This window comes from Myotis brandtii, unplaced genomic scaffold (assembly GCF_000412655.1).
Source record: "Myotis brandtii unplaced genomic scaffold, ASM41265v1 scaffold136, whole genome shotgun sequence".
NCBI classification, from domain to species: domain Eukaryota; kingdom Metazoa; phylum Chordata; class Mammalia; order Chiroptera; family Vespertilionidae; genus Myotis; species Myotis brandtii.
In genome coordinates, this window is record NW_005354829.1 from 3,143,029 (window position 1) to 3,150,925 (window position 7,897).

A 7,897-nucleotide genomic window follows, 5' to 3' on the forward strand; every position below is an offset into this window, starting at 1 on the left:
CTCAGCCAGAAGCTGGGCTCAGGGCTGGTGAGCACAGCGGTGGTGGCGGGAGCCTCTCCTGCTTCTGAAGCAGCACTAAGGACTCCTCGGGGGATGTCCGACTGCTGGCTTAGGCCCACTCCCTAGCAATTGGACATCCCCCAAGGGATCCTGGACTGTGAGAGGGTGCAGGCCAGGCTGAGGGATCCCCCCCCACCCAATGCATGAATGTCCTGCACTGGGCCTCTAGTCATTAAATAAAAGATAATACAGAAAAAAGAATAAAAGTAAAACATACAGAAAATTATATTAAGAACCAAAATTTGTTGGGATAAATACTGTGCATTTTGTAAAGACTATCTTACATGATTCACATCTTCCAAAAGTTTCATATGAACAGTGAAACAGCCAAGATTATTATGGTTTGAATAAAAACAGTATTATCTACATGATTATTATCCATATGATTACCCATACAGAGATAACCTAATATATTGAGATGAATACTTATGTACCAGGTACTCTGATAAGAAATTTATATGCATTGCTTGATTTAATTATCCCTAAATCATGCGATTGATGAAACAAGGAAGCAATTATTTTCCTTAGGAGAATTACATTCTGGGCTAAGTTAATATACATTGATATGAATCCAATTCCCTTGAAGTTTGAGTGAGCACTGGGTTTTCTGATTGATTTTCTATTTCTTTATTAATTCCTTAATTGATTTTAAGTATGATGATTTTTAAGAATTATCTAGCTTTTACATTTACCAACTATACTTTAAGAAAACTAATTTCCATCATTTCAAGCAGTTAAAAATAAAACAATTCTGCAAAGTGTTTATACAAAGAGAGGAGGAATTTTACATTTCTAGTGTTTAAGCCGCATACAATTAAACTATCTTTCTTAATTCACATCTAGTTTTCCCTATAAAGGTTACATTTTTCTTACTATTTTCAGTTTATTAACTAAGACTTAGCTGATTTAATTTAAGCAATGCTTTTCAACATTTTTCATCTCATGGCACACATAAACTAATTACTAAAATTCTAATTACCAAAATATGTTTTCTTGCCAGTCTGACAAAAAATGGGTGTAATTTTGATTTATTTACACTGGACAGCTATTGTTGTGTTGGATGTTGTCATCTTTTTTTATTTGCCAATCTAAGGGAAAAGAGGTCAGTGCCCCTGACTAAATAGTCAGATATTGCATGTTTTAAAATTCCTGTGGCTCACCAGTTGAAATTCACTGATCTGAAGCAATGAGAGTGCCATTTGTTACAAGACTAATCTTTCTTAAATTCTATAATATATGGGACATATAAAAACCTTTATAATATTATTAAAATATAAAGCGCTGTTAATGTGTTAGTGTAGCTCTGCTGTGACACAACTGAGAAAATATTTTTTTCAATACTGTTTTTCTTATAAATGGTAAATGTATGCTAACTATGGACATCAGAAAACATAAAAAAAGGACTCAACAACAACAAAATAGTTAGAAATTACCAAGATTAACAAATCTTTATGTTTCTGGCAATATAAAAAAGTATGTCAAATATATATAGATATATTTTATATAATGAAAGCCTAACATGCTAAATGTCTGACTATTCAACCGTTTGACTAGTCACTATGACGTGCACTGACCACCAGGGGGCAGATGTTCCGACAGGTAGGTTAGCTTGCCGCTGGGGTCTGGCAGATCGGGACTGGGTGGAACAGACATGCCCTGGAGCCCTCCCACAGTCCCTCCCTGGTCCCGATCTATCATGCACCAGTGGCGGCCCTTGGCCTGGCCTGTGCCCTCTTGCAATCTGGAACCTCTTGGGGGTTGTCGGAGAGCCGGTTTCAGCCCGATCCCCGCAGGCCAGGCCAAGGGACTCCACTGGTCCATGAATCTGTACACTGAGCCTTTAGTAGACATATAAATATAGATATATTTTTTTGAGAAATAAAATATTTTGTGACATTATTTTATTTAAGGTTTTTATAAAAAATTCATGTGTTTTCAAAACATAATTTTAGAAACTATACAGTATTCCTAAAAATGTATATACTAGATTTCATTTAATTATTTTCCTGCCATTGAAATTATAAAGGATGAAAACTAATACTTTTATTTTGTTAAAATATATATTTTATTGATTTTTTACAGAGAGGAAAGGAGAGGGATAGAGAGCTAGAAACATCCATGAGAGAGAAACATTGATCAGCTGCCTCCTGCACACCCCCCACTGAGGATATCCCCACAACCAAGGTACATGCCCTTGACCAGAATCAAACCTGGGACCCTTCAGTCCGCAGGCCGATGCTCTATCCACTGAGCCAAACCAGTTAGGGTGAAAACTAATACTTTTAAACAACTGAGAATATATTTTAGAAGGATTCAGGTGTTGATATATGAGAGCAGTGGGAATTCTTCTTAACATATTCCTCAAGAGACTTCATCAGCCTTCTTTAAGATTGGTCTTCTAGTTCCCCAAGGTTCTGTTTTTCACTGGGCAGTTTTTTAATATCTAGTAAGCAATTATAATAGCACTATCATAGCACCTGAGGCATTTAATCACACATGTGTCTACCCTCTTTGCCCAGCTATATCTGAATTATCTTGGTTAGAAACAAAATACTGTTCTGAGCATGGCTGCAGTAAAACTAGGGGGAGGGAAGGAGTAATAGAAAAGATCAAGTAGAAACGGCCTAGGGAGTGCAACAGAAATTGCACCTGGATTTAGGGAATTGGTTGCTACTCCCTGTTGAGCACTTAAATAGTTTTGTGCCCTGGGGAGAGTCACTTAAATTCTCTAGACCTCTAGTTCCTCATCTTATCATTTATCTGAAAGAGTAATTTTCACTCTGAAATTTTTAATTTATCTGTAGAGGGAATACATTTCTCAGTTGATGTTATCTTGTTTCCAAGTGATCTGAAGCTAGGTAAAAATTATACAGATTAATTCCATATACTTGACTAACTTTACCAGTGAGGCTTTTATAAATAGTGTCTGAGTTTCATTGAGATTATTTATTGGCATATGTGGTTAGAGTTTAGAGTATTTCCTAAATGTTGTTTCTCTGTAATTAATATTTTTTACCCCTGTACTAAACTCAGCTCAACACATTTTTGTAAAATATAAAAGAAATGCTTAACTTATTTTTCATATGAACATTAGAATTACATCTTTATCTCTAAAATAGTCCATTTACATTGATTAGAAGCATGTTGGAACTAAAATTCATTTAGGAAGAATTTATGTTATTATAATGTTGAGTCCCATATGAGTGGAATTTTAAAATTGCTCTGGCAAAGAGTCTTGGGGACTCTTATATTTTCACCTCTTAAAAGGTGTGCTAAGAAAGATGAGCTCTTTCTGCCAATAGGTTGGAAATGTAAATGGAAAGGACTAGCCAAGCTTATTGTTTATGAGTAGAGAAATAAGAGGGAGATTGTCCTAGCAGATATTAAATTATTAAACCAGTGTGGTATCGGCCCTTGAATAAAAACTCAGATCAAAGAAACAAATGGGATTCTGTAAAACAAGTCTGATATTCATAGAAAAAGAATTAGTTATTTAAAAATGAACTGGGACAATTGTTAGATACTGGTATCTAAAACAAAGCTATATGCTTTTTTCTCAACTTCACCAAAATGAATTCAGTATGAATAAGAGTTAAAACAAAAATATTTATAAAATGTAAAGGAATACATAATCATCAGAAAAAGTTTTTGATGTATTTTTGTTATTGTTACTACGCTATGAAACTTTTTCTTAGCAAAACAACAAAAAAATACATAATGAATAAAAGTGGTACATTTGACAACAGAAAGCTACTATAATCAAAATACATGAAGGCAAATCAAAGGTAAAATAGGAAAAATGAAAGAAAACAAAGTGCCACAGCCAGTATCACAGGTGAAAGGTCAGATTAATACCTTTAACAAATAAGATTTTTATGATTTAATATTAAATGCTTAAGTGATGAGAAAAATGACAGAAAAAATAGATTAATGAGAAACGAAAATATAAAAAGCAAATAAACACATGTAACATATTTGAGCTCACTTGTAGAGAAACAAGCAAATCAAATGAAAATATAATTTTACTTGCTAAATTTCTATTATAAATGAGGAGTAACACTATAATAGATTACAGTGCAGAAACATAAACTGTCTTTTTATCATCGAAAACCTTCAAATTTAATGGCCTTTGTTTTAGCAATCCACTTCCAGCAGTTTACCTTCAGCTAATGAAGGGCAAATTTGTAAAGGTCTGGCTATAAAGATGTATTAAGCAGTTTATACAAGTCAAAAAGAAATTTAAATGTTTAGTAGGAGACTGGTTAAAGTAATCATGATATTAAAAGGGAAACTGTATTGGTCAAAATGGTGACAATGGATTTATATATTATTAACAAGCAAAAATGTATACAATATATACTAGTACTTGCAGTATTTCTATTTTTGATTTAATTTATTGACTGTACTTACAAAGAGGCCAGATTCAGATCCACTTGTTTTCCCCTAAATGACATTGCTATAAATATTTGTCACTTCTGGAAATGCTAAATTAGTGACTTTATATACACATACAAATACTTTAAAAAAAATATACACATAGATTTTCTGCCACATACTTTATAAGGTAGCTGACAATATCCTATCTAATAATAGACAAACATGGTAATTAACCGTACCTCCGACACGCTTCCCATTGGCTAATCAGCAGGATATGCAAATTAACTGCCAACCAAGATGGTGGCCGGCAGCCAGGCAGCTGAAGCGAACAGAAGGCTTGCTTGCTCCAGTGATGGAGGAAACCAAGGTTCCCCGCCTGCCTTGCAGGCCTCTGAGATGCACTCTAAGAAACAATGTTGCAATTATACCTGCTTTCAACCTTCAGAGCTGGAGCGAGCAGGACCGAAACAATGTTGCAATTATAGAACCCAAACAAACCCTAGATTCCTGCTTTCAGCAGCTGAGGCCTCAAGCTGGACCCAGCCTCAGAGCTAAAGCCGGCTCTCAGCTCCAGTGACAGCCATAGAAGGTAAATAAATCCCAGAATAAAAGAAAAAGAGGAGAGGTTGGGAGCTTCAGTCGCCCGCCAGCCTGAAAACGGCCCTCAGCCCCTCACCCAGACTGGCCAGGCACCCCAGTGGGGACCCCCACCCTGAAGGGGGTGTGACCAGCGGCAAACAGCCATCATCCCCTCATCCAGGTTGTCCAGGCACCCAAGCCCAGGGGGCAGACGCTCAATGCAGGAGCTGCCCTCTGGTGGTCAGGGTGCTCCCACATGGGGAGCTCTGCTCAGCCACAAGCCAGGCTAATGGCTGCCAGTACAGCAGTGGTGGTGGGAGCCTCTCCTGCCTCCTCAGCAGCGCTAAGGATGTTTGACTGCAGCTTAGGTCTGCTCCCTGCTGGCAAGTGGGCATCCCCCATGGGCTGCCGGGCTGCCAGAGGGATGTCTGATTGCCATCTTAGGCCCAATCCCCTGGGGAGCAGGCCTAAGCCAGCAAGTGGTCACCCCCGAGGGGTTCCAGACTGCGAGAGGGCACAGACCAGGCTGAGGAACCCCCTACCCCCGAGTGCACAAATTTTTGTTCACTGGGCCTCTAGTTTTTCTATAAATGTGTTTATATTCATGTGATTAGATAAGGGATTATGACAAATCATTTTGAAAAGAACTATTAAATGTTATAAAAGAGCAAGTCATTTACATTATTTAATTTTAGGAATTATAATTTAGAGCCTTGGCCAGCATGGCTCAGTTGGTTGGAGTGTTGTCCTGTACACCAAAAGGTTGTGAGTTTGATTCCCAGTCAGGGCATATACCCAGGTTGCGGGTTCAAGCCACAGTCAAGGCATGTGTGGAAGGCAAGTGGATCAGTGTTTTTCACATCCATGTTTCTCTCTCTCTCTCTCTCTCTCTCTCTCTCTCTCTCTCTCTCTCAGATTTTAATATGTATATAAGATTTTCTCAACAATATAGTTGAAAGTTAATCACTATTTCTTCCACCTGAGTAACATAGATTTTAGCATCAATTACCAATAAATGAGATCACTCTGTTGCCATTTATTGCTATTGTTTTCCAATATCTTAATTCAACATCTAATTTTTTTCTGACTTAATCATTATTATTATATGTACTTTTCTCTGTGTTCATTTCCCTGCTTCCAGAAGAGCATCATTTAGATGGTTCAGTGAAAAATTTGTTCCTGACAAATTCTTTAAGTTCTGATTAAAAGCAAAAAATGTCCTCCTCATATAATGGTAACATCTCTCTTAACACTTCTGTGTCCTAATCATTTCTTCATTCACTAACCAATTCTGTTTTCTTATAAGGCTTACTATTCCTTGTAATTATCTAATTTGTATAATTTACTTACTTATTGTCTGACATTGTTGGCAGAAAATCATCAGCTTTGCTGCATGAAAAGCAGTTGTTTGCTGGCCAGCATGTCTCAGTGGTTGAGCATTGACACATAATCCAGGCAGTCATGTTTCATTCCTGGTCAGGGCACATGCCAAGTTTGCAGGCTGCATCCCTAGTAGGGGGTGTGTAGGAGGCAGCCTATCAATGATTATCTCTTATCATTGATGTTTCTATCTCTCCCTTTCCCTTCCTCTATGAAATAAATAAAAATATTTTTTAAAAACGCAAGAGTTTGTTAATTTTATACAGAATACCTAGTGAATAGAAAATATTTATTTTTTTTAAAGTGTTTTTCATCCTGGTATGATAGATGTTATATATGAGTGTTTATTGTGCTTTACTTAAACAACCTATATAATAAAGAACTAAGAGGCTAATTAGACCGGACGGCAGACCTTCCTGAAGGACCAGTGGGCAGGGGGGCAGGGCCATGAGGCAGCTGCGAGGGCTGAGCCCCTTGCACGAATTTCATGCATCGGGCCTTTAGTGTAATATAATCCACTGTCCACTTCCCTAATGAAATAATAACAAATAGCTGTGGTTTGTGTTTTGAATAGTGCTTCTGGTTTTTAGATTATTGACATTAATCTATTGTCTGCTTATATTCAGCAAGTTGCCAAAATAATAAATCAATTCTAGGTTAACAAAGGAAATAATTATATCTGTATGTTGTTGTTTTTTTTCTATAATGTCATAGAGGACAGTCTCTTTTTTTTTTCTCATAATAAAAAACATTTGACAATTTGACAAGTGTGAAATATTTACCTGGCATGAAAATTGTTCTTTTCTTGTAATCAAGGCAAATATTTGTAGCAAATATATCTCAACATTTGAACATAGTTTTAAAATCTTTAAATTTGTAAACTAGAAGTAACATAATTTCTGCAGTTAAGTTAAATACAATAAAAAATAATCAAATTGCATTTTTGACTTGACTTTCTATGACTTACCACAGACCTATTTAAAAACTTTGACACAGATAATCTGCCAATTTATATTAAATTTTAAAATTACTAATTAGATTTGATACCTAATAATTTAGTTATAGTGAAAATAATGGAAGCCTTTTGGTAAATACAATAAATATCAAGATAATTTAGTGCTCAATCATTGATTGATTCATTATCATAGATTTTCATTTTAGGAACGCTATTATCCATTTCTAAGCAGAAGAAGGAAAATAAATTAATGAGCTAATGGAAAGTGTGAACAAAATGGAAATATTCTATTTACCAATTACCAGCATAAGCATTGAATCTGTAAGCATACATACTAATAACAGGAAGTCAGCCCTTTATTTTAAATATTCCTAAAGGAGGTGGTCATAACATTACCATTTTGTCTATCAATTTATTTATCTATCTGTGCCTACGGGGAGATTTGATCCCTTACTTTCTAGGTGGTTTTATTTTGTGGTGTGAGATGACAACGACTAAGCTGTGTATTTCACTCCTCCCTGGAGAAAACGCTGAACTGATAAAAAT